The 18494-nt window shown below is 41.1% G+C and overlaps 1 protein-coding gene across 1 annotated transcript in view; it reads right to left on the reverse strand.

Moving 5' to 3' along the window:
• INSC (INSC spindle orientation adaptor protein) overlaps positions 1–18494 on the reverse strand; it is a gene marked incomplete at its 3' end in the record, with an annotated part of 100222 nt that overhangs the window by 35577 nt on the left and 46151 nt on the right. The gene's annotated exons all lie outside the window — the stretch shown is intronic.

An 18494-nucleotide genomic window follows, 5' to 3' on the forward strand; every position in this document is an offset into this window, starting at 1 on the left:
AAGTAGACTGAATCTTAATCTGACCCACAGTTTTTTTCACAGCCAGCTAAATCACTGGTGCCATGCAGCAAAACAGATCTGTGGTGCAAGTCTGGAGGCAACAGACAAGCCCAGTGCCCTGAAGTCTGGCTGTTCCGGCATCACTGAGAAACTCACAAGTGGCTGTTTGTGGCTAAGGAGAAACAGCAATTCATTTGTTAAGGTAAATTGCTAAGTTCAAGAAATTCACCCAGGGCAAGAAATAAAAGTATTTGCAAAACATTGAGACAGAGGGAGCATTTCACTTTACTACAACAGCCCTGCTAGGGCTCTCTTCTCAGCATGCAGGCTGTTGTTCGTCAGACATGGCAAACTCTGCAGGAATGACTATCACCCACGTAGTTGCTCCTGTTATGCCTACTTATTGAATCATATTAAAAACAGCAACAAGATAAAACAACTATCTACCTGCTCTCTAAATTGATATGTGGCTATTAGACATACGTGTCTGGACGTAAAGGAAACGTCACAGATAGAAAGATCAGGTTTATAAATCAATTTGTGCTATCACAAAACTGGAAAATCCCTGTCTTTCCATTAACAGCTGAACTGAAAATTTCTCAGTAGCAGAAAGGCCCAGTCCTACTTCCAGGAATCTAGAACGTGTATATTCTTTCCTACCTCACCAAAGGCTAGCAAAACTGCCTGTTCACAGCCACCAAAAATACTTTCCAAAGGCATCTTGTTCTGCCTTCAGAGTTCTTCAGAGCGATGGTCAGGCTACCAGAAGACTTCAGCCTCAGCATTGCTGTCTCGTTTTACTTATTTGTTAGGGATTATTTTTTTCCTTTTCTTTTAGATTTCATTTCTTTTCCTTATTTCATAAATGTTAGTTAATCAGGGACTCTGATCAGAAATGAAAGGACACTAAATGATTTTTATCTCAGCTAGACATGGCAGACTGCAGCCTTACTCAGTACAGATGAAGATTTGCAGACAATAGACTGACCAGGTAATGATTTCATCACATGCATGTGATGATATCATCACATGCAGATCTTGCATGGCTCTAGTTGCACATCTTCATGTGACAAGTTCTCCAGTGGCACAGGACATCAGCTTCAGCCTCATGAGCATCCAGCTCTTCATTGTCTTCAGTCAGATCAAGGCTGTCACCCACCCCTTTCAGAAAGGGGCTCCTTTGAAAATTCAAGATATACATAGAAGTTCCATATTTCCTTATAAAAAATGGATGCATAAATAGGTGGGAGGAAAGGGTATAAAGTCCTGAGGGCCAGAGGCAGTGCTTTTAGCTAGTATCTTGACCACTCAGTTGTAACTAAGAACAGCAGTGTAGGGACTAGTAAAACTAATAAGACAGTTTCTACTCTACAAAGATATCACTCTTCACAACCCCTGAAGCTAACAAGTAGGCTATATCAGGAGAGCTGCCTTTTGGAAGTAGCCATCTTGCCTTTGGAGAGTTCAGCTGCTACAGGAAGTTGCTTCCTTCATCAGCAAGATCACAGAAAAAGTTAGAATCATAGAATTGTAGAATGGTTTGGGTTGGAAGGGACCTTTAAAGGTCATCTGGACCAACCACCCTGCAATAAGCAGGGACATCTTCAACTAGAGCAGGTTGCTCAGAGCCCCGTCCAACCTGACCTTGAACGTTTCCAGGAATGGGGCATCCACAACCTCTCTGGGCAACCTGGTCCAGTGTTTCACAACCCTCATAGTAAAACATTTCTTCCTTACATCTAGTCTAAATCTACCCTCTTTCAGTTCAAAACCACTACCCCCTGTCATATCGCTACAAGCCCTACTAAACAGTCTGTACCATCTTTCTTAGAAGCCCCCTTTAAGTACTGAAAGGCCACAATCAGGTCTCCCTGGAGCCTTCTCTTCTCCAGGCTAAACAACCCCAACTCTTAACATTTTTGTGGCCCTCCTCTGGACCTGCTCCAACAGGTCCATGTCTTTCCTGTGCTGAGGACCCCAGAGCTGTACGCAGTACTCCAGGGGGGGTCTCACCAGAGCAGAGTAGAGGGGCAGAATCACCTCCCTCGACCTGCTGGCCTTGCTTCTTTTGATGCAGCCCAGGATACGGTTAGCGTTCTGGACTGCAAGCGCACGTTGCCGGGTCATGTCCAGCTTTTCATCCACCAGTACCCCCAAGTCCTTCTTCGCAGGGCTTCTCTCAAATCCCTTCATCCCCCAGCCTGTCTTGATGCCAGGGGTTGCCCCGACCCGGGTGCAGGACCTTGCGCTTGGCCTTGGTGAACCTCAAGAGGTTCACATGGGCCCACCTCTCCAGCCTGTCCAGGTCCCGCTGAATGGCATCCCATCCCTCAGGCATGTCAGCTGCACCACTCAGCTTGGAGTCATCTGCAAACTTGCTGAGGGAGCACTCGATCCCACTGTCTATGGCGTTGGAGAAGATATTAAACAGCACTCGTCCCAGTACACACCCGTGAGGGACACCGCTCGTCACTGATCTCCATCCAGACACTGAACTACTACTGAGACTGCTACCCTCTGGATGTGACCGTCCAGCCAATTCGACTCATCTGCCGAACAGTCCATCCATCAAATCCGTATCTCGCCAATTTAGAGAGAGGGCTGTTGTGGGGGACCGTGCCAAAGGCCCTACAGAAGTCCAGCTAGATGACAGCCGTAGCTCTTCCCTTGTCCACTGGTGCAGTCACTCCACCGCAGAAGGCCGCTAGGTTGGTCAGGCAAGACTTGCCCTTGGTGAAGCCATGCTGGCTGTCTTCTCGAATCCCCTCCCTGTCCTCCATGTGCCGTGGCTTCTAGGAGGCTCTGTTCCGTGATCCTCCCAGGCACAGAGGTGAGGCTGACAGGTCCCCTTCACTAGATCGGGTTGCTCAAAGCCCCAGCCAGCCTGACCTTGAACACTTCCAGGGATGGGGCACCCACACCTTCTCTGGGCAACCTGCTCCCGTGCCTCACCGCCCTCGTGACCAGAGGCCGTTCCCTCAGCTCGCCCTTGTGTGCCGTGTGCCCCGGCCCCTCACCAGCTCGAAGGCCCTGGGCTGGGCCCACACCCCACGCATCAGTGCCTTTCCTGGGCTGGGAGACCAGGAGGGGACAGAGGAGGCCAGACGCCATTGCCAAAGTACCAAATAACAGAGGAGGAAAGCATTTTTACTGTTATTTTCTTGGTTGATTGGTGTGTTGTTTTGGGTTTTTTTTTAAATAGGGGGAGGAGATGGGGGATGGGAAAGAAGGGCTCACACCACTCGTGGCAATCAACACAATAATTGTGGATGTTGGAAGATGGAACAGGTGAGCCCGCAGGACAGCCAGGCGCGTAGGCTGGGCCTGCCAGCTAATGGCAGGTGTGGCGGCTACGCTGGGCGCTCCTGCGACTCCTCTGGCTTCGCTGCAGCTCTCAGAGTGGAATCCAGCGTTCTCCACTATGACAGCAGGATCATCATCCTCATGACAACAGCAGCACTCCTTAATGCTTTAGCTGTGATAAAGGTCCCTCTCCTCTTCACTGATGCCAGTTATCTTGTCCTTTTTCTGCATTAAACCATGACTGCCCCTATCCCATGGTCAGATCAGATAGCAGGGTTTCATTGCACAGATGCTCCTCATCTTCCATACTCTCCATTTCTTTCTGCCAGCTCTTCTGCAGAGGGCTGGCTCAGGTCAGGATAACCTACAAGGATTGTGTTCTGTTTGCACTTGAAGCAATTGGAATTCTCATATACAGGAGGGTTTTCAGCCCTCCCTGATTTATTAACACCTAGATGGTGAATTTAAGCTTCCTGACAACAGTGTGCTTTCTTCTTTGGATTTTGTGGATGCCAGGGATCTGCTACAAGCAACGGCTTTGCTAGAATAGCAGAGCTTGATGCTAGGAGCATCGTGTAAATTACGCCAGTATAACTAGGTTTATTTTTACAGTACCCATCAGAGATATGTGTGTTTCTCAGAAAATAATCTTCCTTTCTCTTTGCCTTCTTCATTTATATCTGCCTGGATCTGGAGGATGAGAGCCCCTCTTAGCATTCATGCAAGCAGCCACCATATAAGAAAAACACCCACAACAGGTGTATTACAGACGGGTTTATCCCTAAGCAATGCAACTATGACGTGCTCACTGTCATCCTGCTATATAACAGTGCGTGGTTTTTTTCCCGTGCGCTGTTTCCCACCCTGTGTGTGCGTCGCCAGTCAGAGGACACGGCTGCAAAGACGTGCATGGAAGCTTAGCAAAGAAACTGCAGAACCGAAGCCATTAAGATACGACTCTCCTAATACTGAAGAAAGAGCTCCTCCTGAAGGCAAAAATCGGGACCTGTGGCTCTTAAAATTGTTTGAACTTTTCCTGCGTTTGCATTGCACATAAGAAGATGATAACACTATTTTATTATGCTTGTACTACACGGAGCCCTAAGCCCAGAAAAAGGAATATACAGTCCAAGGAGTGCAGTTACAGAGAAGCAAACAAAAGTGCAAACGGGCTCCCTTTACAGATGTGGAGGAACGCCAGCGCACAGGCAAGGCAGTAGTACGTGCTGGGGAATGACAGCGGGGTGATTTGCTGCCGGGTAATTGGCGAGCTGCGCGGCATTGCTTAGGGCGAGTGATGGATTTCAGTTTTCATTGGTAGACTCTGATGGTCACTGGTTGTGTTGCGTTATACTGGTAAGAACTCGGCCCCTACCGTTTGTTTCTCTCCTAAACAGCTTGATTTATGTGCAGATTTCTTCACGATGACATTTTCACCCATTTACTTCTATTTAGGGCCTAATCCAAAGCCTGCTGGTGTAACTGAAAGTTCCTTTCTAACTGCTGTTGAGTCTCCATAATGCCACACTTGCGTGTCTCTACAAGAGTCCCACGTCTTCTCGTCTGTCTTTGTTTAAAAGTGGGCTTATCTGGATCTCAAAAATTGGGCAGTATTGGCATGAATACTTTGGAAAGTGGATTTGGAAGAGAGGCCAGATTTTGCTCTTACGTACATCCCGTGAAGCCTTGTTCACACTCAAAGGGGGATCTAAAATGTCTATCGGTGAAGAAGTTGACCTTTTCTATTAAATGTGCCGTCAAATTCTATGATGTCATTACCGCAACTAAACAGGGCATGTAGAAAAACAAAACATTGCTAATAGTTGCCCATGTTTTAAGGGATAATACTGGGTAACTGACCCCGCACAAGACTTAGCAAATCACACAGAGAGTTCCCGTAAGAAACAAAGTCTATAAGAAACAAACCTCTTACGGTGGGTTACTGTAAAACATGTATGAAAAAAGACAAATTTTGGAGCTTTGTTAATTTTGTTAGTATCTTAAAAGTGTAAAATTATTTTCTTGTGATTGAAACTAACAGTTTATTTCAAATAAAAAATCTTGTACTTGGTGACAGTAAAATATGGTCATCTGGCGGTTATATACGAAGTATAAAGGGGATGCACATACATGCCCAGTACGGCAGGATTCTCAGTATTAGGAGATCGTGTCAAAGACCTTACAGAAGTCCAGACAGATGACATCAGTAGCTCTTCCCTTGTCCACTAATGTAGTCACTCCATCATAGAAGGCCACTAGGTTGGTCAGGCAAGACTTGCCCTTGGTGAAGACAAGTTATTGGGGAACCTTTCCGACATCTTTGTGAGAACACAGTAACAAAGATGGGGTCTTATAAAAACTGGAAAGACTTCTACCTTCTTAGTTCCACCTGCTGATCCCATAGGAAATCCTTCTCCAAGACCTCATCTCAGCTGAAGATCCTTGTCAGATCAAACTTTTACTTGAAGTCTAAAAGCTAATGGAGTTAAACAAAACCAGCAATGCACAAGGCCTAAGAGACAATCTTCAGGACTCCAGATTACTTCCAAATTAAAGAATACTACTAAACACCTAGCTCAAGTTTCCAGCTCAGGTTTATGTCAGCCCTGATTAATCTGTGGACTTTGCCTACCTACCAAAACACAAGCTGGAGGCAGAAGCCTGCCGTTCTATGACATACAGCAAAGTATCTCTGAAAATTGAGACTGATTTTGCATATCAGTATGCCCTGATCCATACAAAAGCTTGCTCATCCATCCCAGGGACAACAAATGAACAAACTGAAAGCCCTCTGAAAACAAAAAGCTCTAGACAGTACTGGCAAGGGAAGGAATGGTCAGTGAAAGAGCTATTTTCTGAGAACTTAATGACAGGCAAGAGAACTAAGATACAGTAAATATATGAGCAATGCTGCTAGATGTTTAGTTTTTCAAAAACAAGATTATCATCTTAAACGGATGAGATATTGTTTTTCCAACAGCTCTTTAAATGTTTTCAAAGATACTTTATGAAACATGAGAGTTTTAGTATAAATCAGGCAGAGTGCCAGATCTAAGTGGTTTCCTGCAAACAAGCCTAAGCAAAAAAAAAAATTGTACTGACGCACAAACATGCCTCTACATCACCTACCATTAATTATTATTTAACCTTCATTTTTTTAAGAAATACAGGGAGACTCATGCATATCACAGGTGAGCTTCAGCTAAGCCACATGGCAGCTCTTAGCTCATTACAAATGTGAGGTAAGAAAAAACTTATACAATTAATTCCTTTGTTTTTGTTCGGAGCACACGCAGGATGCTTTACCTGAGTAACTCAATACTTCCAGCCCTGACTTCAGATGCATGTCACAAGGAAAGGATACTGAGTTTCAGCTAATTAGTCAATTGGCTTACACTGGGTTTGATTTCCTCTGTTTCTTTTTTACAACTAGTTCTGGGGAAAAAAACTCAGCTCTGGCAAGTGTTAGCATTTGGCCCATGCGACAGAGTCAGAATATACCAATACTGACAGGAAAGCCCTAAGATAGTTTTGTGTTTATATAATTCTGTTTGGGTGGGAAAGGTAAACTGCTAAGCACTCATTTAAACCAAGCAAATCTACTGGTAGAAAGTTTAAGTAATAGCGACCAGTGCTAGAACTGGTCTATGCTGTTATCATCAAGAAATTTCCTGTATGTACTTTTTCCCTGTTTTATAAAACATTTCCCCACTTTGTTGCAGTGATAGGTACTGGAGAGGAGGAGAGAGAAAAGAGGTTTTGAACCATGTATTTTGAACATAATTTTGGCAAACATTGGGTGAAAACAAACAAAAACCACAAACAACTGTATATGTATAAGATGAGATTTTAAAAAATACAAATTTGTGATTTTCCTCTCAATAACACTAACCAGAGCTTGCGCATTTTGAGAGCGCTGCTGGGACTCGATTTGCAAAGTTTCCTTAGTACCTGCAGCTAGAAAAGATTCCTAGCTTATACCTGCACTGAACCCTGTGTCACAGCAGGACTCTTACAGCCTCACTGCCTAAGCAGGTGTGAACACTGATAAATGCTGTGGTGCAAGAGGCTTGTTAACCCCATGTTGAACCCAAGAAAGAGCAGGAACACTCATGGGAGTACAAAAATTACAAAAGTGGTTTTGGAAAAGAGCCAAGGTCTAAGTTGAGCGTAAGCTGAGGTTTATGTATTTTGCTAGTTTGAACTACTGCTAAAAAAACAAGCCCAAGGAAGTGGTCAAGCTGAGAAGCTAACTCAGAATACAAATGCTCTTATGAGGAAAAACAATTTTCTGCAGCACTCTCAAGTCTTGATTCTCACCCCAATAGATGACCAATACTCATTACCAGATTAAAGTAAGCCAGTCAGCTTTGTCTAGCAGCCTCCATCATGTTATCCTCAGGTATGACTGAGATCAGTTCATTTATGGATGAGTTAGAAACTCCAGCAGATGTAAGATACAGAGCTATCTGTTTCCAACTGGTATGCCCTAAAGAAAAGCAATATAAATCACCTGGAACCAGGAGAAATTATTTTTTCTTTTTGAAGGGTTTGGTCATTCAGTACTTCTGTAAGTGTAGTTTTATACTAGTGAGGAATTCCATAGCTGCTGTTAGATGAATGAAGAAGGATTTTCTCCTTTTGCTTTTTAATAATGTGCATCTGTGAGAGTTCAGTCCTTCAAAACTAAACGTGTGTAAAAATGTTGAAAGTCAATGTTATGCAATCAATAATAGAGGTACAAGAAATACATGGAGCACTAGAAAACTCCAAGAGTCATAGTTAATTCAGGAAGGAAAATAAATGTGGCAGGAGCCTTAGAAGGAAAAATAATGCTAGTACTGAATTCTCAGGCTCCAAAGGCATTTAAATCCGTGTTGTGTAACAAAATCTATGTAGGTACGCTTTTCTTTCTGCAGAGGACTCTGAAATCAGTGGGGTTTTAAGCCAGCTCAAAGGTCAGCCAAACAAGAGATGTAGACTCTGAGCAGTAAACTCTTTGGCCTTTTCTAATGAGTCACAAAAATCATCAACAATAGTGAGTCATGAAGTCCACAGCAGGATGGTTCAGTTAGACTAGCGTATCTAATTTCAGCAGAGATTTTGTGAGGAGGGAGCTATCTAATGTGTCTGTCTCATTTAGTAAGTATTTTCACCCCTATCTCTCCTCACACTTTATTGTGGCTACAGCGTACAATGTAAGTACATTCAGTATGTGTGTTTACATATGGATACAAATTGTGGCTACATACGTATAACGTAAGCACATTCAGGATGTGTGTTTACATATGGATATAAACGCAGATATACGACGCAACAGTTTCTTGCTGAGTGAGAAAAAGAATTATGAAAGCTACTCATCTGATAGGTCTTTCTGTAAGGCCATGTCTTTCCAGTTTCTTTTCTGCCTCTATCAGGGACAGGATGAATATTTGAGGTCCAAAATAGCTCTCTCCCTGCACTCTTTTTAAATGCTTCAATTGATTCTCATTAATCTCTGCCTTTGGTTTAGGAGCTGAGTAAGCTTCTTCTTTCATCTTAAAATTAAATTTGCTTGATAGATTATTATTATTATTATTATTAGGTAGGGAAAACCCACCTGTCATTTGATGTGTTGGCGTCTTTTCCTTCAGACGTCATTCGTGGATCATTTGCTGCCCTGATCACTGTCATCGCTTCAAGCAATATTTTAAATCATTACAGAAAAATCATCATCTGGTGATTTCCAAATTATTTTTCATTTATAAAATTCTCTTAACATCTGACTTTTGAAACATAAATCTAGAGCTATTTGGAGTGCTTTAAATAAAATACTTAGTGAAATATAAAATCAATAGATAGCATAAAATACCAACATAACTGACTGCAAAAACCATGCGTAAATTATATGGGAGCCAAACAAGTGCAGAGTGGTAACCTGGCACCAGCTCAAATTTTCAAAATGAAGTTGGAGGGAATTGCAATCTAAAGGCACTACTCCAATTTGATCTTGCACATTGAAGTGTACACCTCAGTAACCTGGCATAGTCTGAGGACTTTCCTTTTCAGCTTTCAAAATGTATTTCAATGAAACTTGTCTTTTTAAAACAAGAAGAAAAAGTCTGAAGACACTCCATCTTCTGCACCTCTGCTAAAAAAAAAAGAGAGGTGTATAAAAAAAACAGAGCTGAGAGATAGATAAGGTTGTTCCTGTTAGAGTGACTGCATATAGGGGAACCAAATGCCAAAGTACAGCTAATTCTATCAGCTCTCACTCTGCATGAATGCTACTGTGGAGCTATGAAAAAAAATACAACAGAGCAGTGGCAAGGTCTACTCTCAGCACATCATCGATAATACCGGAATGCCACTGCAATGCCTTCTCCTGATCAGGTCTTACTGAAACATGACGAAACCTGAATAAAACAGGGCAGCTTTAACTGTTATGAAATTTTTGTATGTGGACATGTTATCACAGACCCATGCTTAAGCAATATGCCACTTTAAGCACAGGACAAAGGGAAGCAAAGCCTAAATCTGTGGGTGGCATGGAAGGACTCATGCTAAAGGCAAAAGACTTAAAGTGTTCATTGTTGGGTTAGAAGACAGCTCGCACTTTTGTTATCAATTTATAGATAGATTTGTATATCAACTCATAGACTGCGTGCTGTGCCTCTTATTGAAAAGACAGACAAGGTTCATCAAAAAGGTCTTGTACCTATTTGATCTGACTCTGAAAGTTTTGATTTGTTCCACAGCACTGTGTGTTCAGTGACCACCAAATGAATATTTAGTCTGTGAAACTTATTGCAGTCTGAAACCTCAATCATGAACAGACCAACAGACGGGCATCTCTGTTGACATTTTCAACAGGTAGTGGTTCTCTTGCTTTTAAATTAAATTACTTGCATGCTTAAGGCTAAGTGCATATGTATACGTTTGCAGAGTCTGGGCCAGGCCTGATATCTAAATGAGGATCTACTGATAAACAACAGAATCTGCGTCCTCCAAACAGCAGCTATTCACCAACTCCTTAGCTAAGTCTCACATTGTCCTACTTTACCAGTATTATCAAAATGTTTATCTTTAGTGCTATGCTTGCTGGCTCCTTTCTCCCTCTTCTAAAATCTATAATATGATTAAGGTGAAGCAAGGTTTGTAAGGAGAGGTAATATCTTTTATTAGAGCAACTGATACACATCTCCTTAGACCATCAGAGCTACAACAACACAACCACTATAATTTAATTAGTCATTTTAACAGAATTGGAATAATAGCAGTGACCTCAGCCAAAGCATTTTGTGTATACTTTTTTCCTACAGAGATCTGGCAATGCCCCATAATTCTGCACTAACATGTCTGTCTTTATTCAATTCCATGTCTCTTAAATAATAAGTCCACCAAAAAAAACCTTGTTTGTTTGGTTTTTTTTTTGCATGATAAAGCGGGTACTATCATAAAGCAAACAAATTTTAATCTGCTGCATAACTGGCAGAAGGTTTTCAACAGACCCAATAATACTGCAGAGATTAGCTGCCAGTTGGTTTTGGGGTTTTTTTGGGGGATTTTTTTTTTGGTTAGGTTGGCTTTTTGGGGGGGGGGGGGGGGGAGCGGGTAAAAACATATTTTCACACTGATTTTCAGTATTCAGAACCATGTGCCTTCCATGACTTCCAAAGCATTTTGCCCTAGAACTGCAGCTTGTCGCATCTGAAGATGGTCAGATTCTGCAACAACCTAAGAAGTCTTGCTACGCTTGCCTGGAATTGTGCTGAAAGAAGCTGCATTTACTGATTACATGTACATAGCTGCGTAATCAGGGGGTAAAACTTGAAACACCACGGAATAGAGAGGAAGCCAGCAGTTGAGGAAGGAGAGTTCCTGCACTCTTAGATATGATTTAATGAATCTTGCAGGGGCTTCGACAGAAATGTAATTTGCCAAACCCAGCACATTTTTCACTGCCAATTAATTAAACAGCATTACTGAGAAGAAGTGTCCAGTAAATTAAAGAGCTGCAAGCCTAGAACTTTACATTATCTAATTGTACCACAAACTCAGCTACTGAAATAGATTTGCCTGGTTATCAAAAAGGCAATATGAAAAGCAGCTTTTGAAAATGTTGTTCCCAACATTGTTCCTTAAGTTGACTTATATTTCTGTCTCATTGTAGCTCTTCATTTGCCTGTGATCTGTACAATTACCCCATGACAACAGAGAGACACAGTTCCCAGCTCCAGCTATCAATGATACCAAGTTTCAGTGTGCTCTGCACTGCCTGTCAAAAGTTGCCTGAATTAGTCTTTAAAAGGTTATCCTCCTCTCTCAAAATTCAGAACAACAGAACTCTCTTTACCCATTCCTGCTTACTGTTCATAACTTCACAAGTGTGATTTCAAAGCCTGGCTACAAATAGCTATGGAAGATGAGCCAAAACAATGTTCTCGGATGGAGAAGAGTGCATTATGCAAACCAGAAAAAGAGTTGACTCCTCAGCCAAAGGGCTGTAAAAGGAACACATCACTTGAACTCTTTCCATCTAAATCATCTCACGTGCTCTTAGCACACAAGCCAGTGTTAGGTGGTTTTAAGCATGCAGAAAGAAAGTTTCCAGTCTCTTCCCATCCATGAAGCTTCACAAGCACTATTTTGGGGAACAAACAAGAACGATATTCCCCTTCATAAAACAGTGTTGAGAATGTGTTTGTCAACATGACCCATGGAAAACTCGGAAAGGATTATAACTTTATGTGTTACCTGTTTTTGTGGGAAGAGACAAGAGAACGGCCCCTGAACAACTTATCCCCTTCTAATGTTTTCTGAAAGTCCTTTATTTTGCTGTTAATACTCAGCCTTGCCCTATTTCACTCAAGAGACAGAATAACATGAAATTTGACTTTCCATAATTAAAACTAAATTTTGAAAACTATGGCATTTTTGAAAATATTTTTCTTAAAAAAAGAAATGCTTAATCTTTTAAGCTCTTGAATTCAACTAATTTTAGAATAAAATAACTATGTAATTTCTATCATCTTATAGGCCCATTTAATCCCTTGTTCTGAAACTAACTGCGTGCGAAACCACTGAAACAGGCCATAAGAATTTTTCATATATTAACCAGAAAAAGAGAGATTTTAACACAAAGCTTTTCTCTGAGGAGTGAGAGAGGTTAACAGGCTGAGGCAGACCTCTACAATTCCTGAGATTTTCTCCTTGCTGGAAGTCCTGTGAATAAGCCACTACTTGCCATAATAAAAATTAACATTTCACTGCTTCTCAGAAAGCTGCACGCTACTCTTGCGCTTCTTAAAAGAAGCAAACAATCTGCAGACATGCTTTTAAATGTAGCAATTTATGGGTCTCTCGTTCCTAATCACTGACAATCTCACACACCTTTTCTAGGAGACCCTTACTAATGTTTTGCTTTGCCTGGTATTTTACATTTGGAATATTCAAATATGAAGATAGCTATATAGTTCATTCAGATCAGGCAAATTTGCAGTCTCTTGTATGGTACAAGGTTATTTCCATCATATACCAGGTACTATGAAAATAAAAACATTCATGATTGTGTTGATCTGCTGGAGGGTAGGAAGGCCCTACAGAGGGATCTGGACAGGCTGGATCAATGGGCTAAGGCCAACTGTATGAGGTTCAACAAGGCTCAGTGCCGGGTCCTGCACTTGGGTCACAACCACCCCATGCAACGCTACAGACTGGGGGAGGAGTGGCTGGAGAGCTGCCTGGCGGAAAAGGACCTGGGGGTGTTGGTCGACAGCCAGGTGATCATGAGCCAGCAGTGTGCTCAGGTGGCCACGAAGGCCAATGGCATCCTGGCTTGTACCAGGAATAGTGTGGCCAGCAGGAACAGGGAGGAGATAGTGCCCCTGTACTCGGCACTGGTGAGGCCGCACCTCAAATACTGTGCTCAGTTTTGGGCCCCTCACTACAAGAAGGACATTGAGGGGCTGGAGCGTGTCCAAAGAAGGGCAATGAAGCTGGTGAAGGGCCTAGAGCACAAGTCATACAAGGAGCTGCTGAGGAAGCTGGGGTTGCTTAGCCTGGAGAAAAGGAGGCTCAGGGGAGGCGTTATCTCTCTCTACAACTACCTGAAAGGAGGGTGTAGCGAGGTGGGAGTCGGTCTCTTCTGCCAAGTAACAAGTGATAGGACAAGAGGAAATGGGCTCAAGTTGTGCCAGGGGAGGTTTTGATTGGATGTTAGGAAAAATTTCTTCACCAAAAGGGTTGTCAAGCACTGGGACTGGCTGCCCAGGGAAGTGGTTGAGTCTCCATCCCTGGAGGTATTTAAAAGATGGGTAGATGTGGTGCTTAGGGACATGGTTTAGTGGTGGACTTGGCAGTGCTAGGTTAATGGTTGGAAGTGATGATCTTAAAGGTCTTTTCCAACCTAAACAATTCTATGATTTTATGATTGTGAAGTGTTCACATGCTGTGCCAATGAAATTCACAGGCCACCAGCTAACTTTTGTGTTTAGAATTTAGAAGTGGTGACTGTACCCTCATACCAGGCCATCCAAGCTCGCATAATCAAAGTCCTCTCCATAATTTTCACTTCCGTCTCATCCTACAGCTACATGAACCTTAGCGGTTTTAGCAGCTGAGATTTAAGGCAACACATATACTTCATCTGAAACGAAGTTACTCCCTGGATTTGGCTGAGGTCAATACATGAAACTGATAGTTCAAAGTGGTGAATGAAGTAATCAGCTCACATTCACTCAAAAGCTATGAATAAATTGTAGTTGCAGGTTCTGTAATAAACATTTTACTTAATTCCCACCAAAAGCTTTTCATATATATCATTGACAGGCCACACCCCCGTCATGCAGAAATTATTATTGTGTATAAGATCATGGTTGTTCTTAAAAATCAGACTGGGTTCACAGTGAACAATAGATTTTAAGTCACCTACGTTTAAGAAGTCTTTGTGAAATTCATACTGTTTCCCAACCACAAAATTTGTACACTTCGTACTTGCTTTCCTCTTCTTCAGATTCTTTTTCTGGAGGTAAGTAATTTGGTATAATGTGCTTTAAATGAAGAATTCAAAGCAATTTATAATCCATACCTAGGCAATTTTGCTTGAAGCACAGTGATAAAAGCTGTGTCATTTGTTAAAAAGAAGGCTTTATTAATGAAAGTAACAACTGGTGTCACCAGTCTCTCTGGAATATCTTCTCTTAATGAGTTGATTCCAGGTGTCTTGCTTTCTGGAGTAGTTTAAATAGTGTACGTAAACATACACTGCACAGAGTTAATATTTAGGCAGCTGCTTGAATGACTATTTGTATAAATCATTATGTGTTTGTGGCAGTTGAGCCTTGATCTAGGTCCCAGCTGAGTTGCAGCTTTTTAATGTAGTAATGTTTCACATGCACCATAAAAATTGCAACACATTGCACTATCTGTTTGCTGTTTATTTCTGAACTAACTCTGCAGTTCTTTTATTGCAGCAGGAACTTTGCCTCAGTGAAAAATCGCACAACTGAGGTTCAGCATAGGGTAAAAGCTGGAAAGCCATGCCTTCTAGCATCTGTCGACAAGCATTGTATGGACAGACCTGAAGCAGAGAAACTGCTACAGTCTTTAGACTTTAACGAGGCTGCATGTCAAGCATACGTATAGGAGATGCTTTGTTCAGAGAGCTCTGCAAAACAAGGACCTAAAGCAGCCTCAGGAAGGGAAAGGGCTGAAGAACTGCTTTAGGCAAACAACGTGCTAAAGATATATGATTGTATTCAAATACAAACCATTTTTGCAGGCAAGGTTGCTTCATGTTGAAGACAATATCAGATTTTACGTGTGTCTTGACAATGAAAATGGTATTTGAAGTACAGTTATTCCTAATGTAATTTGCAGGATGAACATTATCGGACAATCAAGATAATTTTTTTTTTTACCTTAAGTTTCATGAAACACACATTAATCTATCCAAACTCTGCGCCTTCAACAGTCCTTCCTATATGGGAACCCTTGAGGTAAATTAAGTTTTCAAAGCACACTCGTGAAGGTTCAGATATTCTTCCCTCTAGAACCCTCAACAAATGTCTATGTTGAGAACCAATTTCCCACTACATCATTGTATTTCTGTCCTAAAAGTCAGGGCTGGATACACAAAAAGGTCTGCATGTGCAGCTCTAACACTGTTCTTCAGTCTCCAGTCATGCTCACGTCCTCGAAACTCATTTCAGTTCTTCTGGTTTTAGTGATTTTAGCTATTTTCTGTATTATCTGTTACCTGTATTATATATTGTCTCTGCATGAACTCTGGAATGCCTAGACCAAGAATAACCATCCTTTCTGATGCAGTGAGCTTTCTCCTAAAAACTTCACATGCTCAAGTGCCACAAGACACAGATGACAAAGCTCTCTTGGGTACAGGGACAGGCAGCTACAGGAATAATGCAAAGGAGGAAAATTCTGATTGCTTTTCCAGGGTCTCTCCACTCCTCTCTGAAGTGGGACTGGTCAGGCAGCTGAGACCAAAGAATGATCTCAAACCTGCTGGGGTCACAGTGGATTATGAAGTTAAGGGGTACCAAACAACCGGACATCCATAAGCAGCTTGAAGCACCAAAATTACCACTTGTGGAGCACAGGTTACATAGAACCACGTTTATTTACACACAGTCCTCAGTCACAAAATGAGACTACTTCTTCACTCTCTTTCTACTTTAATTACCAGACTAATTTGTTACTGTTGAGTTCCTGGAGTTCTGTAGTTCAATGTACAGAAAAGTAACAGTACCTTTTCAAAAGTCAGTAAAGTACTTGAAAGTTAAATAGTAACTACTCTAAAACTGGCGTTTTAACCAACTAATTTTGCATTATCATACATACAGCCAACTAGATTCACCTAAAAGAGTAAAAGCTAGTCATTGCAACAACTACTTGGTCACTGTAATTATAGCAAAGATCGGCTTGTTTATCAAGATGATGAAAAAGTAATAATGGCTTTTTCAAGTGTGCTGGTAAGAGAGTAGTGCAGATATACGTTTAAAGATGTGTGACTGGGAAGAACAAGAATTATTTTTTTAAAAAATGAGGAAAATATTTTTGCTTAAAAAAGCCAATTTTCTACATCTTTAGAAATGAGCACTCAATTATTACTTTCCTTCATTAATGAATGAGGACAGTATTTCCACATTGCAATCCAAAAACTCACTCAAGACTGTTATATTGGTTTAAACCCAGTATAACATCATTTACATTAAATTTGCACTAATTATAAAGAAAGCCTAATATTCAGGCATCTTAAAACCCAAGAAAAACGTTTAAAAACTCTCTGCTTGGGTTGCCTCCTGTGAACTACTGACTTCCTTGCTTGCTTTCTAAATAACCATCTACATTAACACAGATGTTCTTGTTACCTTCTTGTGTTGCTATTGAATTGGCAAGATCAAAGAACATTGGATAAATAAACAATATTCCTAACGTTTTTAGCAATTAAGCACTGCAATTCCTGCAGAAAGTATACCACCACACTCTTAGTTCCCCTCCCAGACAAAAGTTCCATTAGAAATGATAGCTCTTGCTGCTTTCTTTTAAGTGATCGTTTAAACACTTTAATGGTTGTGAAATCTAATTGAAAAATAGAGGGGGTTGGGGTTTGTTTGGGTTTTGTGTTTTTTTAATTTTTTTTTATCTTGAATTACCTAATCTGAATTATTTGGAGGCCAAGCTTTATTTGTTTGAATGAAGTTTCTGTCATTAAAAATCAAGTTCAAATTGCACTGATGTTTTAATACACTAGGTGGCATAATGATATTCGCATTAGAGCAAATTAAATGCTTCACCACCACGTAGGTACTTTACTTAGAGAATCGAAGCCGCCCTTTAGACCAGGTAAGAAGTCCTATGGTAATTTCTGTAATAACAGGAATGCTAATATTGTTAACCCTCTTTTTTGTTCTTTGCCAGAGTACTTCAAATTTTGACAGAAAAAAATCATTCTTATTTAAAGAAGACAATATAAAAAACTGGAGTGCTGTTCACATCAAAATACTGGTCACCTGATCCATGCACTTTCCATTGATTCCCTGTGGTCAGAACATCTTGTTGCTTTTAAATAGGTGTACAAGAAGGCTGAAAAGAGAGTACAAAGGATAGTAAAACTTTCTTGTTTACCATCCTTCCTCGGCTCTACAAACTGGCAAACCTGCTCTGTCACCAGCTAATAGATTATTTACAGATGATATAGCATTGTGTTGGCCTGTGTTGTTTAATCTCCATTAGCACTTGGAGGGACATGAACCTCCTTGCAGAGAAAATTTCTTTGTTTCTTTTGATATATGAAGTATTCCATTCTTCCCCACCAGAAACCCAGGCATGTACTGGACCCACATAACACATGAATCCTCAGCAACACCATTTTAGGCAAAGTAGTTGACAAAGTGATAACCAAATACTCCTGTCATAAACCTGTCTGTTCAGTCAGGTGAGTAGGATTAACATCCAGCCCCTCATGTTGCAGACTTTGGTTTTGCCAAGATGCGATTTAAGAATTGAAGGCACAGGTGAAAAATGAACTACTGAAAGCAGTTGTAGGTGTTTCAGTCAAAAATCCTTTAAACCCTACTCCAATCCTGACTGTGACAAAGTTTACCCTGAGCAATTTTACTTGCAACCAACATTAAAGTAGATCAAAGATATATGAGCTTGAGAGTTATCACTTTTTCTAGGACTCCTGTTTCATCAGCTTTGATATGGGCCACATTAAATGCATGTTGACACTGCCAGCAATTGGACCCGGTGAGTTGAATCAATCTTTTGCATTTCTAACTCTATTAATTCCACTATTATAGTGGACATAATGAAAGATCCTTTTAGACTGATTCTGGTGTCAGTCTGAACCAGCATTATGTAAAAAAAAAATTTAAGTCATCTTCATTTACTGTAAGCTCAGAGACTTGCTTTTTGCTGCAGATGTTCTGTCACGGTTTGCTTGAATTCTGGGCAGTAAATTACAAGATACGTCAATGTAAAGTGGCAGTGAAATCATTTATCATTAACTTGAAGAGGCCATTATTCAGCTGTAGAAGATGACTGTTTTATGAAATACAAAGGATGAGATCATGATTTAGTGACCAGAAGTGTTCATTTTCCAAAACACAGCAGTATGTAGTGAGAATGAGAAAGGAACGAAGCCTAAGCAGTTGATATAATTTTATCTGGATAATGTTTTGATGTTT

Source organism: Platalea leucorodia (assembly GCF_965183815.1).
Source record: "Platalea leucorodia genome assembly, chromosome: 7".
Classification (NCBI taxonomy): domain Eukaryota; kingdom Metazoa; phylum Chordata; class Aves; order Pelecaniformes; family Threskiornithidae; genus Platalea; species Platalea leucorodia.